This window comes from Aquarana catesbeiana, linkage group LG03 (genome assembly GCF_042186555.1).
Source record: "Aquarana catesbeiana isolate 2022-GZ linkage group LG03, ASM4218655v1, whole genome shotgun sequence".
Classification (NCBI taxonomy): Eukaryota; Metazoa; Chordata; class Amphibia; order Anura; family Ranidae; genus Aquarana; species Aquarana catesbeiana.
This window is the reverse complement of record NC_133326.1, coordinates 329,905,042-329,918,591: the sequence shown is the minus strand read 5'-3', so window position 1 is coordinate 329,918,591 and position 13,550 is coordinate 329,905,042. Positions and strand designations below refer to the sequence as shown.

General features: G+C 42.2%; 1 protein-coding gene across 2 annotated transcripts in view; it reads right to left on the bottom strand.

Annotated features, from left to right (window-relative positions):
• Positions 1-13,550, bottom strand: part of ITFG2 (integrin alpha FG-GAP repeat containing 2) — a 76,577-nt gene that overhangs the window by 51,944 nt on the left and 11,083 nt on the right. The window lies entirely within an intron of this gene.

Below are 13,550 nucleotides of genomic sequence, written 5' to 3'. Positions count from 1 at the left end.
GCTGTTCCTTCTCATGCGATTCTTAAGGTCATGCTGCTTCTGTTGGAGTTGGGCAATGAGGCGACTTGCTTGATCTGACGACTCTTGCAGGGGGGGGGGGCATCCTCCACGGGGTCCAAGCGTTGCTTCAATTCCCCGACTGTCTCTCAGTTGCTGCATGTCCTGCCTAAGCAAAGGTATGTCAATCTTCACCTCCTCTATTCTGGTGGTGAGGGGGGTTTTGCAGGCAGCGATTGCTTCCGGGATCTCACTCTTATCGGCTGCGCGAATGGCAGATGGTGAGGACGGGGAGTCGCCATCTTGGGCCTGTGCCTGTCCGTCCTGATGGGAGAATTTCTTGAGTTTGGCGGCCGTGTCTGACTCCACTGTGACATGCCTCTACTGTACACCAAGACTCTAGGTTACTAGGCTGGTGGCTCATGAAAATGGGATCAGGATCGAAGGATACCACCGGCGGAACTCAGCTCAAATAAGTCTCACCGCATGCAGCTTCAGGCCACGCCCCCTTCTCCACACTTCTTAGTGCCCACTCCTTCACAGATAATGACACAAGTCAATTCAGTTCAACCTGTGTGTGTGCCTGTGATTTGTATTCTCCAAAGATTACCATAGCCCTGTATATTCTGAAGAAAACATCCAAGAGCTCTCAATCATTTCCTGGGGAGGCAGTCCCACATTTTACCAGCTCTAACAGTAAAGAACCCTTCAACAATTTATAGTTAAATCTCTATTCTTTTCATCACAAATCATGGCCATGTGTTCTCTTAAGGGACATTAGAGTAAACAGTTTATTACCATTACTGGAGTCAACTTTCATATAATTGTACATTGCAATCATATGCCCTAATAAGTGACTCTTTTTCAGAGTGATAAAACTGTAATCAATCCTCATAGCAGAGGTTCTTCATTCCACTGTCACTGAACTTTTTCTACTTAAACATCTTTCCTGAGGATTGGTGACCAAAACTCAAAAGCATATTCAAGATAAGGCAAAGTCAGTGTCTTGTAAAGGGGTGGAATGATTAATCTTTGAAATGTACACTCTTTTTAATGCATAATAGTATTGTGCTAGCTTTGTTAGCTGCAGCTTGGCATTTCATGCTATGGGCTGTGATCTACAAGCACCCCCAGATTCTTTCCCATCACTGCTTCTCCCAGATGAGCCCCTATTAATGTGTGAGTTGCATATCTATTTTGGTACCCAAGTACATAACTTTATATTTCTCAATATTAAACCCTAATCTGCCATGTAGCTGCCCAACTCTATTTTGTCTAGGTCTTCCTGTAATGATGCTACATCCTGTGATGAATTTCCCTGCATAATTTGGTACCATTAGCAAATACTGAAATTGAGCTCTTGATTACATCCTCTAAACAGAGGTCTCCAGATTTTCCAAACAAAGAGCCAGTTAACTGTCCTCTAAACTTCATGGGGGCAAGATTGTGGTCAGTGGGGGTAGAAAATGTCCCAGGCCCAGCATTACTGAAAATAAACATGGCCTCAGGGTTGGTGGTCAGTAGGAGGAGTAGTGCCCCATCATTGGTATATGTAGGAGGAATAGTGCTTCATATCATTGAAAGGAATAGTGCCAAGGCCTGGATAAAGGTTAGCAAAAGGCCAGTTTGAAGACCCCTGCTCTATATCATTAATAAAAGCAACTGAACAGCAATGGCCCAAAGACAGAACCCTGGGGCACACCACAACTTAAGACCAGAGAATAAGTCATTTATCACCAATCTCTGGACCTCTCTTTAGACAACCAGCTTCCTATCTAGGTATATATAAATGTCATCTACTCCAGCAGACCTTATTTTATAGATAAAAATGTTTGAGTCTGCACAGGCAGACCTCCCTCTGGCACGCATCAGCTCCATCAAATACCTTGGTGTGTCAATTACGCGCTCCCCTGCGGACTACGCTAAATTAAATCTGGACCCTTTATTTCCAGTCCTAAAATCCAAAACCCAGGTCTGGGCTAGACTCCCCCTGATTTTCATGGGACGTATCAATTTATTTAAAAATGGTACTCTTGCCTAAGCTTCTCTGCACACTTTGGCATGTCCCAGAGTATCTACCATTGCATATATCCAAAAGCCCAGACTCTATCCTTAACTCCTTCGTGTGGGGTACATCTCAACACAAATTATCCTGGCGTGCACTAAAGAACCTTACTCATATAGGGGGGGGGGGGCTGCGCTCTCGGACTTTAACCTATGCTACCTTGCTGCACAGTGGTCACACGTTTACCACATTGACAAAGGAGACAGGGACCGTCATCTTGCTCTGATGTGCTCCCCTCGCTCTCGCAAGATTACGCATCCTTTCCAACTCCTATTTCGAGACCTACATGACCCCTCGACTCTGGGTGGTCGTGGGGGTCTGTTTCACCACCGTAAAATATGGGGTCTGGCACAGCAGAAGCTTAAAATTCCACAAGTGAATGTTTCTTCCCCTCTATGTGAGAATCCTTGCCTAACCAAACTTTTGTCTATACCCGATTATGAGTTGTGGGTTTCCAAAGGAGTTGTTTACATCACACAAGTATATTGCAATAGTGGTCTCAAGACCTTTCAGCAACTTAAAGATTAATGTGGTCTCCCCAATTCCATGTTCTTTCACTACCTCCAGCTCCGCCACGCGCTGGCCGCTCAGTTTGACATGTCTACTCCCGACCAGCAACAATTATATCTTATAGATGTAATAATGGTGTCAGAGTCTAAAAAAAAAAAAAAAAAAAAAAAACTTACCTCTACGTTTTAAAATTGCCTACTGCTGTAACACTAGCATACCAGTTGAAAAACCATTGGGAGGCAGACGTGGAGGAGCTGGAAGACATAGAATGGGAAGGTGTGCTTGAATCTTGCAAGTTGGTCTTCCCTAAGCTCTCAGACCGTGTAACACATCATATATTATATATATATCTATATCTCATAGATCCTGACACACCCCCCCTTCCTCTGGCCAGGTACAGTGCAAACTATAGCCCTCTGTCCCCGATGTGGGAACTCTAATGGCTCAATTTATCACTTGAATAGTAACTGTATCAGCACATAGTGGCACTATGGATACTGTATATCAGTACCACGTCCTGTATGAATTGAGAAAAGATTTTTTTGGGGAAATATATATTTATAATTAAACATAGAAAAAGATTTCTTTGAATATTAAAATCCACATTAATAGGTCAAATACTGATTAGATTTACAACTACATGGAATCCGACAGATATAGATATCATAGCATTGTCGCAATGGATCCAGAAGTACGGCTATATTGTAGTGAAGTGAAGCAGACTTGAACTCAGCCACCACTGTAATGAACACCAAACGCGAGTAATAACAGATTGCTGAAACAGGGGTACAAGTTTGCAATGTATGGGCGGGGTGTGCAAATTTATACACGTTGTCTCAGCGTTACTACATGCATTTGGTGTTCATTACAGTGGCGGCTGGTGTGTTTTTGCCCTCCCATTGTTGTGGGACATTAATTAAGCTTTCAACGTCTTTCTATCTGCTTTGATGTGTTACAGATTTCCATACTTTAATTATTTTGACGGGACTAACTACCCCTCAACAGCCTCCCTGTATTTTACCTTTTTCCTTCTTGGCCTGTTTTTAGCTGTGAGCTTATAGCCATACATTTGACATTACGTAGTCAACGTCAGATGATGACGAAACGCGTCTGGGAAGGTACGCACTGACGTCACCACGCTTTCGGAGTGAGAGTACGGGCTCCGTATGTTTGTATGCCGGCCGGCTTTTATCGTATACACAACTTTACTAACTTGAATGTAAGTGACTACTTGTTTTATAATAAATATTTGGAGGATTTTTACACTATGGCGAGTTCTTTTCTCCTTCTGGGTCATCCGAGTTATTCGTGTTGAATGGTGACATGTGGACAAACCTAAGGGAGCCTGGAGATTTACCCCCCATAGGAACACCCGGAGCGGCAGCAAGCTGAAAGGCCTTGGCTAGGTTAAAGCCACTTGCCCTTTTATGCTTGCCATCTGGTAAGCAGGCTCTACTACTAGGGTGGATTGTCACTACTGCTTAGAAGTGCACGGTGGTGGTGTTTTCATTTTGAATAAGGAATTGGAGAAATCCCCTTGATGTCATTTATATGGACTTTTAAATAATTTTAGCGCAGCTTCTTACAGAACGTAGTAAGTAATACTTTTCTATGAAATTGGGTTATTATGCCTTTCTATATGTTTTTTTCAGTGTAGTTATCATATAAGCTATTATTGGCCCACTCTCCTCTCTCCCTTTTTCAAACCCCCCTTTTCTTCTTTGCCCCTTTCTCCTCTGTCCTCTTTCCTGATTAGCCCCCCCCATTTTCCAAAATGTAATATACATTGGATAAGACTCTGGACAATTTGTCCATGTTTTATCTATACACTTGGGGTATATATTAGATACCATATTTTGTACGCCCCCATAGTTAACTGGTTTGCTGGTCTTAACTTCATGGCTGCCCTTTGTACTGACTACCCCTGGGTTATGTGAAACTGATTGTTTTTATTATTTTCTATTATCGATTATATTATGTTTAATATCTCTACACATCTTTATTTATGATTTTCTTTTTTCCACATTTGTTAGTCTTCCTGATGCTCCTGAAGAAGCGCAAGGCGCGTAACATGTAGAGCCAAGTTCAAGTCTGCATCACTTAACTGCTAATATAGTTGTACTCCTGGAGCCATTGCGACAATGCTATGATATATCTGTTGGATTCCATGTACCGGTAGTTGTAAATCTAATCATTATTTTAACTATTAATGTGGATTTTAATATTCGAAGAAATCTTTTTCTATGTTTTGTTTAATAATATCTCTCTCTCTCTATACACACACACACACACACAAATCTTGTTTGGCCATGCCTAAAAAGCCCAAGACCATTTTTTTCCCCAAAAAGTCTTTTTCGCTAAATCCTTTTATCACTTGTTATGGTCTTGTCCAATCATACAGGGCTACTGGTCCCAGTTGGTAACATTTTTACACGATCAGATGGGCTCCCCTCTCACACCGTGCCCCAAACAGTGCCTGCTTGGCCTATTTCCTGATGCAGACAAATTCCTTCACATCTTTCTGCAAGAAACCCTATTTACCAGCTAGACTGCTGATTGAACGGAAATGGCTGAGGGCACTACCCCCAACTGCATACGAATAGAAGGCTGCGGTCAACACTACCTTGCCATACAAGAAAGTTTTAAACACCCATACCCTCTTAACTAACATAGAATATGGGACAAATGGCTGGAAGCTGCTTCTACCTGTACAGATGTAGATAATAAAGATGAGTAGCTCAATTGCTGCAGGTTATACAGGTCCTCCCCTTCCAGACTCTTATGTTTGCATACCTATGTACTGTCTGATGCACTGCAAACAGTCTTGGGTATTCATTTTTTTTTCGTTCTCCATTCTCTTCCTTAGCTGCAGTGTATACTTTTTTGGTCAATGTCTCATTTGTACTTTTCTTAACCACTTCAGCCCCGGAAGGATTTACCCCCTTCCTGACCAGAGCACTTTTTACAATTCGGCACTGCGTCGCTTTAACTGCTAATTGCGCGGTCATGCAATGCTCTACCCAAACGAAATTTGCGTCCTTTTCTTCCCACAAATAGAGCTTTCTTTTGATGGTATTTGATCACCTCTGCCGTTTTTATTTTTTGCGCTATAAACGGAAAAAGACTGAAAATTTTGAAAAAAAATGATATTTTCTACTTTTTGTTATAAAAAAAATCCAATAAACTAAATTTTAGTCATACATTTAGGCCAAAATGTATTCGGCCACATGTCTTTGGTAAAAAAAATGTCAATAAGCGTATATTTATTGGTTTGCGCAAAAGTTATAGCGTCTACAAACTAGGGTACATTTTCTGGAATTTACACAGCTTTTAGTTTATGACTGCCTATGTCATTTCTTGAGGTGCTAAAATGGCAGGGCAGTACAAACCCCCCCCAAATGACCCCATTTTGGAAAGTAGACACCCCAAGGAAATTGCTGAGAGGCATGTTGAGCCCATTGAATATTTATTTTTTTTGTCCCAAGTGATTGAATAATGACAAAAAAAAAAAAAAAAAAAAAAATTTACAAAAAGTTGTCACTAAATGATATATTGCTCACATAGGCCATGGGCATATGTGGAATTGCACCCCAAAATACATTCAGCTGCTTCTCCTGAGTACGGGGATACCACATGTGTGGCACTTTTTGGGAGCCTAGCCGCGTACGGGGCCCCGAAAACCCAGCACCACCTTCAGGATTTCTAAGGGCATACATTTTTGATTTCACTCCTCACTACCTATCACAGTTTTGAAGGCCATAAAATGCCAAGATGGCACAACCCCCCCCCAAATGACCCCATTTTGGAAAGTAGACACCCCAAGCTATTTGCTGAGAGGCATGGTGAGTATTTTGCAGCTCTCATTTGTTTTTGAAAATGAAGAAAGACCAGAAAAAAAAATTTTTTTTTTTCTTTTTTCAATTTTCAAAACCTTGTGACAAAAAGTGAGGTCTGCAAAATACTCACTATACCTCTCAGCAAATAGCTTGGGGTGTCTACTTTCCAAAATGGGGTCATTTGGGGGGGGTTTGTGCCACCTGGGCTTTCCATGGCCTCCGAAACTGTGATAGGCAGTGAAGAGTGAAATCAAAAATTTACGGCCTTAGAAAGCCTGAAGGCGGTTCTTGGTTTTCGGGGTCCCGTACGCGGCTAGGCTCCCAAAAAGTCCCACACATGTGGTATCCCCGTACTCAGGAGAAGCAACAGAATTTATTTTGGGGTGTAATTTCACAAATCCCCATGGCATGTTTGAGCAATATAACATTTAGTGACAACTTTGTGCAAAAAAAAAAAAAAAAAAAAAAAAAATTTGTCTCTTTCCCGCAACTTGTGTCACAATATAAAATATTCCATGGACTCGACATGCCTCTCAGCAAATAGCTTGGGGTGTCTACTTTCCAAAATGGGGTCATTTGGGGGGGTTTGAACTGTCCTGGCATTTTATGCACAACATTTAGAAGCTTATGTCACACATCACCCACTCTTCTAACCACTTGAAGACAAAGCCCTTTCTGACACTTTTTGATTACATGAAAAAATTATTTTTTTTTGCAAGAAAATTACTTTGAACCCCCAAACATTATATATTATTTTAAAGCAAATGCCCTACAGATTAAAATGGTGGGTGTTTCATTTTTTTTTTTCACACAGTAATTGCGCAGCGATTTTTCAAACGCATTTTTTGTGGAAAAAACACACTTTTTTAAATTTTAATGCACTAAAACACACTATATTGCCCAAATGTTTGATGAAATAAAAAAGATGATCTTAGGCCGAGTACATGGATACCAAACATGACATGCTTTACAATTGCGCACAAACGTGCAGTGGCAACAAAATTAATACATTTTTAAAAGCCTTTAAAAGCCTTTACAGGTTACCACTTTAGATTTACAGAGGAGGTCTACTGCTAAAATGACTGCCCTCGATCTGACCTTCGCGGTGATACCTCACATGCATGGTGCAATTGCTGTTTACATTTGACGCCAGACCGACGCTTGCGTTCGCCTTAGCGCGAGAGCAGGGGGGACAGGGGTGCTTTTTTTTTTTTTTTTTTTTTTTTTCTTTATTATTTTTTTGCTTTTTTATCTTATTTTTAAACTGTTCCTTTCATATTTTTTTTTAAATCATTTTTATTGTTATCTCAGGGAATGTAAATATCCCCTATGATAGCAATAGGTAGTGACAGGTACTCTTTTTTGAAAAAATTGGGGTCTATTAGACCCTAGATTTCTCCTCTGCCCTCAAAGCATCTGACCACACCAAGATCGGCGTGATAAAATGCTTTCCCAATTTCCCAATGGCGCTGTTTACATCCGGCGAAATCTAAGTCCTAAAATGCTCGTAGCTTCCGGTTTCTTAGGCCATAGAGATGTTTGGAGCCACTCTGGTCTCTGATCAGCTCTATGGTCAGCTGGCTGAATCACCGGCTGCATTCTCAGGTTCCCTGTTGAGACAGGAGAGCCAGAGAAAAACACGGAAGACGGTGGGGGGGGGGGGGCATTCCCTCCCACTGCTTGTAAAAGCAGTCTAGAGGCTAATTAGCCACTAGGATTGCTTTTACATGAAAGCCGACCGCTGGCTGAAAAGAATGATACCAAGATGATACCTAAACCTGCAGGCATCATTCTGGTATAACCACTCAAAGTCGTGAATGGCGTACCTGAAGACAAAAAAATGGTTAACAATAAAGCACAGTAAACGGTAAAGTATAAAAAATTGCATACCTGAAAAGCAAACATGATAAAACATAATAACAATAAAACATTGCAGAATAGAATACAGTAAAAAAGAGCAGAACACCAGAGAGAGAATAGAGAGAGAGAGAACAATAAAACGACAACTATTTTTTTTTATTTTTGTTTGTGTTTTTTTTTTTTTTTTACACTTTTTTTTTGTAACTGTAACTTTTATAACTGTAACGGGTTCCAGGTTCGGGTCTCTCAAAATGCGATGGCATCTTGGGAGACCCTGTGAAAGTGTGCCTAGTCTGTGCAATGCTGTACCCTACGCTAATACTCAACTAGTGAATGGTAGCGTTCAAAACATTCACCAATGCAAAGACCAGGATTATCAGGACAGGAGGGACAATAATAGCGGGTGTCACGTCTATATACGCGCTTGCTGCAGACACGACATCTTTTTTGGGGGGGTTCGTTGGGTAGGGGTACTCGGGAGGACATATAAATGCCTCTCATGCAGCCGACTGCATTTGGTTGGGGATGTGAATGGGGGAAGTACGGGCGCTGCAGAAGTGGTGGGTTCCCAATTAGGATTGGCGAATGCAGCAGGAAGGGCATTATGGGCACGACGGGCCTGTGTTTGTCTTTTTGGTGGCAGCGGGACACTACTTGTGCTTGCCACCTCACCAGCTTGAACTGCATTTATGGGACTCGCCACGTCACCAAGTGTTACTGCAGTGCTGGTTTGACTACGACCGGGGTGTACTAGGCCGCTGGCGCTTGCCAGTTCACCAAAACGCTACAAAAAAAAGTGACAGTGATCGATCGATACTGCACTTGGGTGGGCTGGGCCGGGCGGAGGGGCAAAACACAGGTGCTAGCAGGTATCTGGGCTTATCCCACTAACACTGCGTTTTTGGGAACCCTAAACTGCTGGGGACGCTAGTATAGATCTGATCGGATCAGATATTGATCCGATCAGATACTATACCACTAAGGGAGGTGTACGGTGCGTGCGTGGGTGTTAGTGGTACTGGCGCTAATCTGACGCTGCTTGGGGCTGGTGCTTGCCAGTTCACCAAAATGCTACCAAAAAAACTGTTAGCGATCGCAGGGATCAGGCCTGACTCTGCGAACGCTGCAGTTATGCGTTTAGTGTTTTGTAAGTGACAGTGATCGATCGATACTGCACTTGGGTGGGCTGGGCGGAGGGGCAAAACGCAGGTGCTAGCAGGTATCTGGGCTGATCCCGCTAACACTGCGTTTTTGGGAACCCTAAACTGCTGGGGACGCTAGTATAGATCTGATCGGATCAGATATTGATGTGTTCAGATACTATACCACTAAGGGAGGTGTACGGTGCGTGTACGGTGCGTGCGTGGGTGTTCGCGGTACTGGCGCTAATCTGACGCTGCCTGGGGCGACGCATATCACCGCCGGGCGATCAGGGGGCTAAACCTTTATTCGGTAATAAACGGCGGGTGCCCTGACACTAAAAAAAATAAACGAACTAACCAGCGTCACCCATAACAGTTATACGGTGATCAGTGGTGAAAGGGTTAACTAGGGGGCAATCAAGGGGTTAAAACATTTATTAGATAGTATATGGGGGTCCCTGTCGCTATAAAACGCTGACAGCGAACCTAAATATTTACGTTCCTAACTAGCGTCACCAGCGACACTAATACAGCGATCAGAAAAATGATCGCTTAGTGACACTGGTGACAGGGGGTGATCAAGGGGTTAAAACTTTATTAGGGGGGGTTAGGGGGGTACCCTAGACCTAAAGGGGGGTAATACTAACTGTCCTACCACTGCTAACTGTCACAAACTGACACTATGCAGTAATCAGGAAAAAAACAAAACAAAACAAAAAAACCTGCTTGGTGTCAGTTTGTGACAGGGGGGGGGGGGGTGATTGGGGGGGGATCGGGGGGCGATCGGGGGGGGGGGGGGGGGTCGGGGGTGTTTAGTGTGCCTGGCATGTTCTACTGTGTTGTGTGTGTGTGTTGGTGCACTTACATGTCTTCTCTCCTCGGTGCTGGAACGGAAACTGGCCAGCCGAGGAGAGATGACATCACATCCTCTGCCTCTGTGTACTATACAGAGGCAGGGGATGTTTCTCATTGGCTGGGAGCGATTGCGAGGGGGGGGCCACGATCGGATGGTCTCCCCCTCGTCTCTCAACTCTCCCAGCCAAACGCCGACCGCCGATGGCACCGGGGGGGGGGTCCGATCGGACCCCCCGCCCGCGGGAAGGCAATCACGTACCAGGTACGTGATTTTGCCTGCCCGTGCCGCTCTGCTCACGTATATATGCGTGAGGCGGTCGGCAAGTGGTTAAACAGTAGTTTGTAAAAAAAAAAAAAAAAAAAAAAAAAAAAAAGTAGGGTTTAAAAAACTAATCAATGTCAATTATAAAAATAGCTGTCAGCCATTTTCATTATTAATTAGTTGGTCAGCCAATTAGTTGGCCTGCACACAGAATGCACTATTTGTTTACATACCCGGAAATACAGTGCAGCACACATACAACTTAGTACACAGTCCATTCATGTCAGTAAGTGCATGAGAGCTTGTTAATGTGTGAGGAGCAATGCCTCATGGAACATGTAGTCCTGGCCAGGAGAAGGAAGGGATTTAAAGTTATTCCAAAAGATTTTTATTTTACCTTAATGCATTCTATGCAATAAAGGTACAAAAACCTTTAGTGACTAGCTCACTCAACCCCCCCCCCCCCCCCCCCGTATACTTAACTGATCTCTAGCACTGTACCTTAGCGCAGCAGCACTGCTTTCTAGCCCTCCTCACAGGACATGGTTCCTGCTGTTATCAATCAAAGCCTGTTAGAAGGGAGCGGAGCTGAGATACACGTGGGTGTCAACAGAAGCACATAGTATGGCTAGGGATCGAGCCTGCACAAGTACCCCCCCTCCCCATAGAGCAAGCGGCTTGCTATAGGGGCATTCTGAAGGCAGGAGGAGCCAGAAGAGCCAGCAGGGGACCCCTGATTGGGGGGGGGGGGGGGGTTGGGCTACTCTGTGCGAAACAATTGCACAGAGCAGGTAGTATGACAGGTTTGTTGTTTAAAAGAAAAAAAAAATTCAAACATTTACAATCACTTTAAAGTGTTACTAAATCTTTTCTCATCAGCAGTTCATAGCAGTCCTATGACTTCTATCAGTGTCTGGTTAAAGATTGTAGAAGGAGTTTTCATTCTCCGCTAACAGTCTTATGAGGCTGCAGGACCCCTGACCCTCTGTCTGGACAGTGCCGATTGGCCCTGTGCTGATCACATGCACCCTTCCAAGAAAAAAAAAAAAAAACACCTCTCTAGCAATACACACCAAACTGAGCATGCGCAGAGTGCCTCAAAGGCTCTGTACTGTCAGGAGATGGATTGGGGACAGTGGATGGCGAGGATCAGATAAGACAGCATTAAAATAGCCTTTTTACACAATGTGCAGGATTAACACCACAGTGAGTATAACAAGCATGGTTTACTGCATATACAGACCGATTTTACGGTTGTGGATTTAGTAACACTTTAAGGGCTTTTGCAGGGAAGATCAGCATCCGAACGCAGAAAAGTTGAAGGCTGATATATTACTTCCAGTCTAAGGCATTACAATTACATTTAATGTAAAAATGTACTGGTATTGTTCATTATATTTAAAACGATTATATCCATGCAATAATAGTCTTAGCCATTAGTACTACTTTAACCACTCCCCTCCCCCCACAATTAGAATCACTCCCTAGGCAATACATTTAACCCCTTGATCACCCCCTAGTGTTAACTTCTTCCCTGCCAATGACATTTATACAGTAAACAGTGCATTTTTATAGCACTGACCGCTGTATAAATGTGTGAATAGTCCCAAAATAGTGTCAAAACTGTCCGGTCTGTCCCCCGCAATGTCACAAAAAATAATAAATAAATCGCAGATCACCACCATTACTAGTAAAAAAAAAAAAAAAAAAGCCATAAATCTATCCCTAATCAATATATGCTTATTGCAATTTTTTTTAACCAAAAATATGTAAAAGAATACATATCTGCCTAAACTGAGGGATTTTTTTTTTTTAAATTGGGATATTTATTATAGGAAAAAGTACAAAATAGTGTTTTTTTTCAAACTTGTTGCTCTTCTTTTGCTTTTGATTAGATGTTTAGTTCCCTAACCATATAACTAGTTATTTATATTTACCACTGCATAGATATTGAAGAATAAATGGTCTTTTTTTAAACGTGACATAACTAAGTTATACACCACACTTTTTTTGATGTTTTTATCCGATTAAATCGAAACAATCGTCAACCTAGGTTATAGGGTATTCCTGCGCTATCGTAAGACGGGGTGAGGGAGAAAAGGAGAAGCCCAAAATCAAAGTGAAACAAGGAAAAGCAGCCTACACCGAGTAGGGTACAGCCTGTCCCTGGCTAAAATAAAGATGAGTAAAAGTGTGGTGCTGCGCTAATCCTTTAGATGAACACTTGTTCTACGTGTAATACCTCGGTGATGGTGGGTATCTCCAAGCATACAAAAAAAATTAAAATAAAATATATAACAATAAACTAATACCCAAATGTGACACTGTAGTAAAAGTGATGGTGTGTCTTTCTAGCAGCATATAGCAATAAATCTATCATACAGATACTCTACTAGTACTAGCAGTAAAACACACAAAATAGGTGAAAAGTGACTGGTGCATACAAATAATTCTAATACACAGATTATATAAAAATCACAACTAGCTTTAGACGTATTCAGTATATTCAGCATATGAATGAACTTTATATCACTCAGCCATATTAAGATTGTCACTCTATGTTATGCACTTTAAGCACGATTCACTTTGTATATATACACCAGGGAGCGTGTTGAGTCACAGGTGTATGTCAGTCCAGTCAGAGACTGAATACGTCTAAAGCTAGTTGTGATTTTTATATATTCTGTGTATTAGAATTATTTGTATGCACCAGTCACTTTTCACCTATTTTGTGTGTTTTACTGCTAGTACTAGTAGAGTAGCTGTATGATAGATTTATTGCTATACGCTGCTAGAAAGACACACCATCACTCTATGCTTTTACTACAGTGTCACATTTGGGTATTAGTTTATTGTTATATATTTTATTTTAATTTTTTTTGTATGCTTGGAGATACCCACCATCACCGAGGTATTACACGTAGAACAAGTGTTCATCTAAAGGATTAGCGCAGCACCACACTTTAACTAATCGTCAAACTAATCGATTGTGAAAATAATCATTAGTCGCAGCCCTGATTCTG